The following is a 9086-nucleotide window of genomic DNA, read 5'->3' as shown; positions in this document are numbered from 1 at the left end:
CAACACCAAAGGCGAACTGGTCAATGGTGGAGCGGCAGAGATAGCATCAGCTCGAGTCGAACCACCAAGCTCTAGAGGTATCGCAGCGGGCGGCACTCGGGGCGCTCTGCTCAACAGCACCCTCCGAGTGAAGTTGTAGGGAGTGCTTGAGGTCGCACGTTCACCACCCGCACCTTTCGGGAGCTCGTCTTCATCGTCATCAGCCAGATGGATGATGTTTGTTGGCTCTGCAATCACTCGACAACAACAACTCATTCAATCGACGAATCAACCAATGGAAACAAAACATAGTGCAAACGTGTCGTACCTCGCCGAGAGGTGGCTGCGTTCATAGTGTCCTCCTCCACATGCTCCTTATCAACCTGCATGGGCGACATTATCGAAGTAGCAGCTCTGGCACACAAAGTTCACTTGGTCAGCAAAGACGCGAAGTTCTACATTAGTAAGAAAGAAAGGGAAAAGAAAAGCGCTGATACGTCCATTTAGCATCATGCTTTTATATCAATATTTATTGCATTATGGGCTGTTATTACACATTATGTCACAATACTTATGCCTATTCTCTCTTATTTTACAAGGTTTACACGAAGAGGGAGAATGCCGGCAGCTGGAATTATGGGCTAGAAAAGGAGCAAATATTAGAGACCTATTCTGCACAACTCCAAAAATCCTGAAACTCCATGGGAGTCATTTTTAGAATTTTAACATATAATGAGGCTAGCCAACTCGTCTCCACGGTCGTCCCTCGTTTTGCTTCCATATGGGTCCTTGGATGTTGGTCAAACAGTTGATTTTTTCGCTGGTGCTCGTTGGATCGTCGCTGAAAATCTATCGTTGCCCTTTTGACCGCACGACGAGTTTTGGATGGGGGATGACCTGTGGGCTCGGGAAAAACCTCATTGGCTGGGTCGCCGTTTTTTGTGTGCGCTAGCGGCCTCTCCTGTCGTGCCGCGTGCGCTCGTCGTGGGCACTGCCTTTGTTTCTGGTTTCCACTTGCCCCTCTGGTTCATCAGTTGCTGCGGCTGCCAGTGGGCCTGCCTGCTCTTTGGCCCCACACGTCCATCTGATGGCTGTGGCTTTTTCGCGTGAGGGTTGCCTCCCGCATCGCGTCGTGTCATGGGTCAAATGCGTCTGGGGGACCGCTCCTCGCGTGCTGTCCGCGTCGTGCGGTATGGGGACCAGTTGCGCAGGGATAGGCCGATGCGTATGTACCCCGCTTATGCACCCGAGTCTGTCCTATAGCGATGCCGGGTGGGCCAGCGCTGCTCCTGGTCCCATTCGTCGGTGGAACTGGCTGCACGTGTCATCATGGTCGAGATTCGCCAATACCATTCGCCCGTGCGCCACGCTCGTCCTGCGGAACATGCAAAAGGGTCAAATCCCTAGCCGCCAACCTTCCCCGTCAAGCCTGCGGCCCCTCCGCCTCGTCTCCTCCCCGTCCCTCCTCTCCAACGCCGCCGCCCTCGATGCGCCATTAGGGCGCCGTCGACACGTCAGGGATACACCGTGATGGAGCTCAGCCCGAGCCCAGCAGAAGCCACTCCTAACCATGTTCGCTCAATTGACAAGAGAAGGGCAGCGGATTGGTCGAGGGCACCCGCATGGCCTCGTCGCCGCTGTCACCTGGATTCGCTAGCCGCCGCCTTGAGTCACACCCGTCGCCGCCGCGAGTCAGCTCCATCATTGCTGCAAGGAATCTCGTCCCCGGCAAGGTAATTACCTCCGAATCCCTGCTCTACCTTGTCCTGCTGCCCTACTTGCTGCATGTGTGCTGTGTGCTGTGTGCGTTTAGCCATGATCTCCTCGAGAAAGCTCAAATCTCTCGACTTTTACAGGTACCATCCGCCTCCCTTCCGATCTTCAGATCTTCATATGTGGTGAATGCGGTGTTTTGGTTTTTCGTCGGATTACTATCTATATTCGGGGATTAGCTATGAATTGATGTTTTTACTTCGAGCGTGGATATTCGGCAGTAGTGATTTAGGTCTTTTTGTAGAACAGAATGATTAACTCAGTCTATTTATGGAAAACTGGTAGATGATATATGTATGAACGATCGTAACACTGAAAATGCAAAATTTACAGTATGGTGTAATGATGGTTGGTGGGGTGTGACTTTTTTGCTGGCATTGTCCAGTGCAGTTTTTGGATTTCTACTGAGTGGTACCGTGTTTTGAGATTTGTTTTTGTGTTGCTGTTTGCAGGAAAATTCCTAGGGATTTTATTGACGGAGGCATCACTATCTGGTGCTGGATTATCCATTTTTGCAGCACTAGCAATGCTATGTCGCTCATGCCAAGCATCGTTTCACATTCAGGTAAGGCTCTTTGCTTGCAACCACTGCTGCACTCACTACACATGGGGTTTGATCAAAATGTATCAGAAAGATAGTCTCGTTGAGAAACATTTGGTAGATAATTTTTTTGACCTGGGTAGATAACTTTTATTATTCAAGATGCAACATTTTGTTTTGATGTATTTTGTTATCGATATTCCTCTAAATATTTTGTGTACTTTAAGCAAAATGTTGGGCTTGTGTTTATTTTTACATAGTTAGGCAATCTGCATACATTTTCCATACATCAACATATATCTGTTGAAAAACAGAGAATTGCTTCTAGGCATCCACATATACTCACTAAAGAAATAGAGAATATCAATTGCTCCTCAACTATCTGTATGCATCCACATGCACTCATTAGAAAAACAGAGAGTACAAATTACCCCTCTACCATCTGCGGAACCTAAGAAACAGATAGCACAAATTCTGTAATAAAAATTATCTATACAATTGACCATGCAATACCATATCCAATGAGAATAGCTACCGAACTTGCAAAGAGAACTAATAATGTTGGATCGCCAATTGATAGCAAGCTTAAACAAGAAAGGCTCTTGAACATTTATAACATAGTGTTCATTATAAACAAAAAAGGTCTGGTGATAATAGTTCAAAGCTTCATGTAACAATTTTCATGCTTTAAGTTCATTAGTGCGCATATCATAACTGCAAGGGTGATATTCTTTCTTCAATTTCAGAATGATGGTAGTTGACTATTTGAAACCTTGTTGAGCAATTAACAAGAAATGGATCTTATTTACTTTGCCACTATTTTGGCTTTAGTTGTACTTGGCATATCAAGAGCTGGTGTTAGGTTCTACCAGATTGATTTTTAGCTCCTTTTTCTTAGGTTCTATTGACTCGTGTTCTTATTTTATCCTCATTTTTTCCTTTCCAATTTTGCAGGGGGGTTTACTCTCCCTCAACGTAAGCGTCGATGCAATGGATATTGATTTTGGCTTGGGTGCAAATTGAGTACAGACGGTGAGACTTATTCCATTTGTTTATCCTTTTGGCCTTTTAATCGAGAACAACGCTAAAGCTTACATGGTTGTCAATCTTGGGTGCCTTGTGCAGACTTTCTAGTTTAGGCATCATTTCGAAATTGTTTGGTGTCCATGAATTTCCCGATGAGCTTGGCCTGCACCATGCTGCCTCATGTAGGATTTTGGCGCTCGTGATCTTCCTTGCTTAGGTGACTTGTCCCAATCCTTCTTCCCCTCCCATCTGATCTCTCTCTCTCTCTCTCTCTCTCTCAGGTTTGACGTGTGTTCTAGTTTAAGCTTAACATGATTTTTTGATAAACATTACATGGAGGACGATGGTTTTCTGTAAAACAAGCCATTCAAAGGAAAATAATGATACTTGAGTTCATTGTGTTTTGTGTGATTTGCACCATGGTTGGATTTTTGGACAAATGGGCATTGTTGCTTCACTGCTATATGTGGTTGATGCTTAGTTCAGAAACTCGGTTCGAGTTAAATTGCTTTAGGCCATCCTTCCTATCTCTACTATTAAAGCGGAATCGAACGTCGTGATGGTTCAACCTCTTTTCAGTCTCACAACCCCTCCGCGCATGATAGAAAAAAGAAAAGAAAAGAAAATAAAAAACCCACAAGTACGCACGTCCCAACTCCCACCTCCCACTTCCCACTCCTTCCGCCAGATCCTCGCTCTCGATCCGGTGTCTCTGCAGAGACGAATCGCCGCCGCCGGCCTATTCCCGCCTACGTCGACCTTGAGCGGCAACACAATGCAGCCAGACTTCTATACTAGATTGGAGCGGTGGATCTACATCTATCTCTTCTTCACCGAGTCCACGAGGTACTCGACGTGGCAGGGGCGACGAACAGGAGCACCACATCGACAACAGCGACGAACGACGGCCCAGGTGTTGCCATCTCCTTATCTTCGATCCAACCCATCTTCCCCTCGTATCCTGTACTCCCGCACCCCCTCATTCTTCTCTCCCGTGGCAGGGACCGACGAGTTGCAACGGACGGGGGGCAGTCCGGCTGCTGGCGTAAAGGACGACGGGTGGTGGTAGGGCCGTGGGAAGAGCAGGTAGACGGAGAAGGTTGCCTATGGAAATCTGGCAAGTGGCAGCGGCATACAGGTATTACAGTTTGATGTTTGCTTTTTACCTAGATGAATACTTATAACACTGAATTTATGAATGTTGACTTATATTATTGTATTTTTGATGTTTGCTTGTTGTCGTAATCTCATGTATAGGCTGTGCTGATTCTTAAATTGCCAAAAGAGACCTTAATAGAAATCACTCAAGTCACTTTTTATTGTGGAAACTCGTTGTATGTGTAAATTTATTTATACTCTCGGTCTCGACTCATTTGATTACGTTTTCACTTGTGGAGTTCATGATCAACTGGTCATGAACATCAATTATCTTTACTGTTGAATCTATCTTATTTTGGTTATGTTGATGGCAAGACCAAGCGGGAAAACACCAGAAATAAATTCAACTTGGGGAAGAGAATCACGAGGATGAACTCGTCGGCTGCTTCTAGCGTGTTTTGTGGTGGAGGAACATAGAAATCTCCGTTTCCTCATTACTTTATTCCGATGGTTTATTTGCCATACGTTACATTGGCGAGAGGTGGGGTACCAGAAGGAGGCGACATTAAAATCTCTATTTCCTCATTACTTTATTCTGATGGTTTATTTGCCATATGTTAGATTGGCGAGAGGTGGGTTACCAGAAGGAGGCGACGTTAAAATCAGTGCCAGTGACGACGACGATGGACACGATGAGCTTGGTTGGCAGTGGCCGCCGCAACAGTGTTGTACTCGGAGCCCATGCTATCCGAGCTCGACAATACGAACAGCTCAGTCCTTTTGCAGCCGTGTTCATCGACAAGTTGTCCATACAGTACCTTGGCATCAACAACCACGGCCATGATAGCGGAGTTGTGCTGGCCGACAGCCCTGCTACCATGCGCCGAGCAGTCTACTGATTTCAGAAGACCGTGAGGACTGCTGGGCTCAAGGGGTTGAATCGGGTTCACCACATGTGGTGGCAACCTGGGTGAGCTGCCTTTTGTTGTCCCTTTCTGCTATTTGGTATCTCTAGCCTGGTTTTAGTGCTCTGACAGGAATTAGCAATTCTAAACTTGAGACCAAAAGGAGTTGTAAGAAGTGTTCCTTCGAAATTGTACACTAAACTGCTTGCGCATTTTCATGCAGGTTGGCACTCATCTTGGAGCACAATTAAATGGAAATCAGTAGCAAAACCACAATCTGCATAGTGGTAATCTAATCCTAGAATTTAGCTTCATTTATATATTCCGAAGTGGTTCCATGATTTTATATTTTGCGTACTATGTTTGGACTGTAACATTTAACCTGGGATTTTAAATGTGCGAACAGTTGATATGGGTTACAATTGAAACTTACATTCATTCTTCTGAATAGAAGAAGGGGCTTCTGAGTGGCTTCTGATTGTACTAAAATTTCTTAAGAGCCGTAGTAACTTTATTATGTAGCAATCTGTTAATTAAGAAGTGATATCCTCCCATTGCTTTGAAGTGAACGCAAATTTCGGGGGGATACTCTTATTCATTGCAAGCATCACTAAGCGCAACTTCTGGAACTTTAATTTAATCAAAAGAATACTGAAAAATACTTTTGCATTAATTTTATACTCCCTTTGGTACACCATGTCATATAAATGTGATGCAAATTGTTGTAGGTTCAGTTTTACATGCTCCTCCTGCCCATATCACAAGAGTCTATTTCAATATATTCCCCTTTTTATATTTTACAAAATACACTTGCCACCATGGAAGTGACATGTTATTCCTGAGAATTCGATTAGTTTGAGTTGATACCATTTTCTTTCCATTAATTGTTAACAACATCTCCTTGATTTATATATAGGTCTTACCTCTTGCAGACTGTTTTATTTTCTTCATTGGAAGACTTATGTAATACTTGATGTCTTGCTTTGTAATAGAAACTTCACCTTTGCTTATAGTTTTCTTGGTGTTGTTCTGCGCCTGATTCCTTAATTCGAATATAGAGTTAAAATTATGATACAATATGACATCATTCTTTTGGGAATATCAAAAGAGTAAATTTAACTTCTCAGCACACATGCATTTTTGACTGCTCTTTATGAACCAGAACATAAGAAAACAAGAGTACCCACTGCCAGTTAAAGATTAGCCAGATTAACACAAGTGAATTTTTGTCCTGTTCAGTGATATGCATTTCATCAGCTATAGCTTCTCGCCATTACTGTATGTACTGATACTCCAAATGGAAATGAAGCGTTCAAAGTGGACAATTCTCGCCATATGGCTTGATTACCATAAAATTTACTACAAATCTTGACCTCTGTTGCGTTACAGTAATTTCCTCGAGATTATCTTATTAGCATAGACTGAAGAGAGGTTCATCTTATTAGCATGCTATCGTTTTTACAACCTAACAAAATGGTGAATTGTTGAACTTCAGACTTCAATGGAGGTGCACCGGATGAACCGGAGGTGATCATTTTGGACTGCACGGATTTGGACTATGCACGGATGTCCTAATTCTGTTAGGTCCAATGGGCCCTGCTTAATACATCAAACAACCACATTTTTTCATGCATTATGATGACTGATCCTTGTAAACTGCATTACATATAATATTTATAAAGCTCTCTTCTTGTAACCATTGTATATGCATAATCGAAAACCAACCCTTAATTAGTGGCACAAACACACTGACATCCAAAGAATGGATTAAGTGCTAGGGAGAAGGGAGGGCGAAGATGAAGGCTCTGCTATGTAGGTGGCCTTGATGTAACTAGAGCATTCTTTGGTCATGTTAGAGACTTATTAGTGATAGAGCAGTAAATTATTTTGTTAGGATAATAAATTGTGTGTTACGTTCTTTTATACGGATGATTTTAATCCCAAGGTAGGAGTGTTCGTACAAGTGGAACTATGACCTCTCATGCAATGTTTAGAAAAAAAATTAGGCTTCTTTGGGTTTCTGATGTATAACATTGAAAAAAACATAATTGGGTATCAGTCGACTTACTCGAATTTGTGGTGTGAGGTTAGTGACATTGGGAATGACTTTGGCAATTTGGCATACTTGGAGGAAACTCATGCAAATTTGGAGTGGGGCTGTGAATAGCAACGGTTGTTTGGTGGTCTTGGAGAAAATATGGCAGATTCGGAGCAGGGGTGACAACATAGCAAGCGACAGCGCGATGACCAAAGAGTTGTAGCGCAAAGCTAGCTATAGATTCTTTTTGTTGGCCTGTGGCAACGCACGAGCATTCAACTAGTTTTTTTCAGGATGTGTATGTGTGACGCCCCGAGATCGATGTGCCAGGTGTCGTCCAGTTATTCGTTGTTGTTGCTTTGTCATTGCTTGTGTGTCTTACATTGCATATCATGTTATCATGTGCATTTCATTTACATACATGTTCGTCTCATGCATCCGAACATTTTCCTTGTTGTCCGTTTTGCATTTCGGCACTTCGTTCTCCTCCAGTGGTCATTTTTATCTTCTTTTCATATGTGGGGGTTAAACATTTCCGGATTGGACCGAGACTTGCCAAGCGGCCTTGGTTTACTACCGGTAAACCGCCTGTCAAGTTTCGTACCATTTGCATTTCGTTTGATGCTCCAACGGTTAACCGAGGGACCGACAAGGCCTCGTGTGTGTTGCAGCCCAACACCCCTCCATTTTGGCCCAATATCAACCTAAACCTCCTCCATCATCTCAGTCGTTCGATCACGATCGCGTGGCCGAAAACCGCACCTTATTTGGACTCTTCTAGCTCCCTCTACCTCTATATATAGACCCCTTTATTTTCGTTTTCAGATCTTTCCCTGAAACCCTAGCCATCTCCCTCCTCGCGCCGCCAGACACGTCCATCCCGCACCGGACATGTCCGCCAGACGCGTCACTCCGGCGAATCGGACGCCGCCATGTCGCCTCCTCCGCCGCCCGATCCAACCAACTCGCGCCACCTCAGCGCGCCACCGCCTTCTCTCTCATCCGCGCCCGCCGCGGCCCGAGGCCGGCCCTCCCCGGGTCAAATCTGGGCCGCCGCTCCGCGCCCGTTCGCCGCCGCGTGCCTGAGGAGCCCTGCCGCCCCGCTCGCCGAACGCTGTCCTCGCTCCGCCGCCTCGGCGCCGGCGCCACCTCGCCGGTGCACCACCATCGCTCGCCGCCGCCGCGCCAAGCGTCTCCGGTCGCCGCACCCGGCGCCGGCCACCTCCGCCGACGTCCGTCGCCTCCTCGTCGCCGGCGCGGCCCGGATCCACCTCTTCTCCGGCGAGAGCGAGCTCCAGCAGCCCTGTTTCGGCGAACTCCATCTGTGCCTTGGTTCGCGTGCACGAACCCTAGATCTGAGATCTGAGAGAGGTTGACTTTTTCCCTAAGTCCCCGAGATTTCCATGTTTCATATGCCCATGTTCATCATGCCGTAACTTTGCACCCGTAACTCTGTTTTGCGCATGTAGCATATCAAAATGTTCGTCTCAGAGAGCACATCATTTCATCTCATTGCATCATTTTCATTTGAGTGCATATTGATGCCCGAAATGCTGTTGGAAAAGTGCTATTTGAGTTAATTGTCAGATCTGCTGCACCAAATAGCTATTTGTCATTTTTGCCATGATTATTGTGTGCATTTTATGCCCCTGAGCTCTACATGTGTTTTGTTATATGCCATGCCATCTTTCTAGAGGTGCTATCCATATATTTTTGTGATGTGTGT

General features: G+C 45.3%; 1 long non-coding RNA gene across 4 annotated transcripts; it reads left to right on the top strand.

Moving 5' to 3' along the window:
• Positions 1–1347: 1347 nt before the first annotated feature.
• On the top strand, positions 1348–7266 carry LOC123042306 (uncharacterized). Of its 4 annotated transcripts, XR_006418754.1 has the most exons (9): positions 1348–1712; positions 2205–2317; positions 3248–3325; positions 3419–4232; positions 4321–4457; positions 4793–4958; positions 5039–5387; positions 5546–5609; positions 6818–7266. It is a non-coding gene; the product is annotated as an uncharacterized lncRNA (long non-coding RNA). The 4 variants fall into 4 exon arrangements; XR_006418756.1 differs by lacking the exon at positions 4793–4958; XR_006418752.1 differs by having other exon boundaries at positions 3419–4457.
• Positions 7267–9086: the final 1820 nt, after the last annotated feature.

This window comes from Triticum aestivum, chromosome 1A (assembly GCF_018294505.1).
Source record: "Triticum aestivum cultivar Chinese Spring chromosome 1A, IWGSC CS RefSeq v2.1, whole genome shotgun sequence".
In the NCBI taxonomy this organism is placed as follows: Eukaryota; Viridiplantae; Streptophyta; class Magnoliopsida; order Poales; family Poaceae; genus Triticum; species Triticum aestivum.
This window is presented reverse-complemented; position numbering and strand designations above follow the sequence as displayed.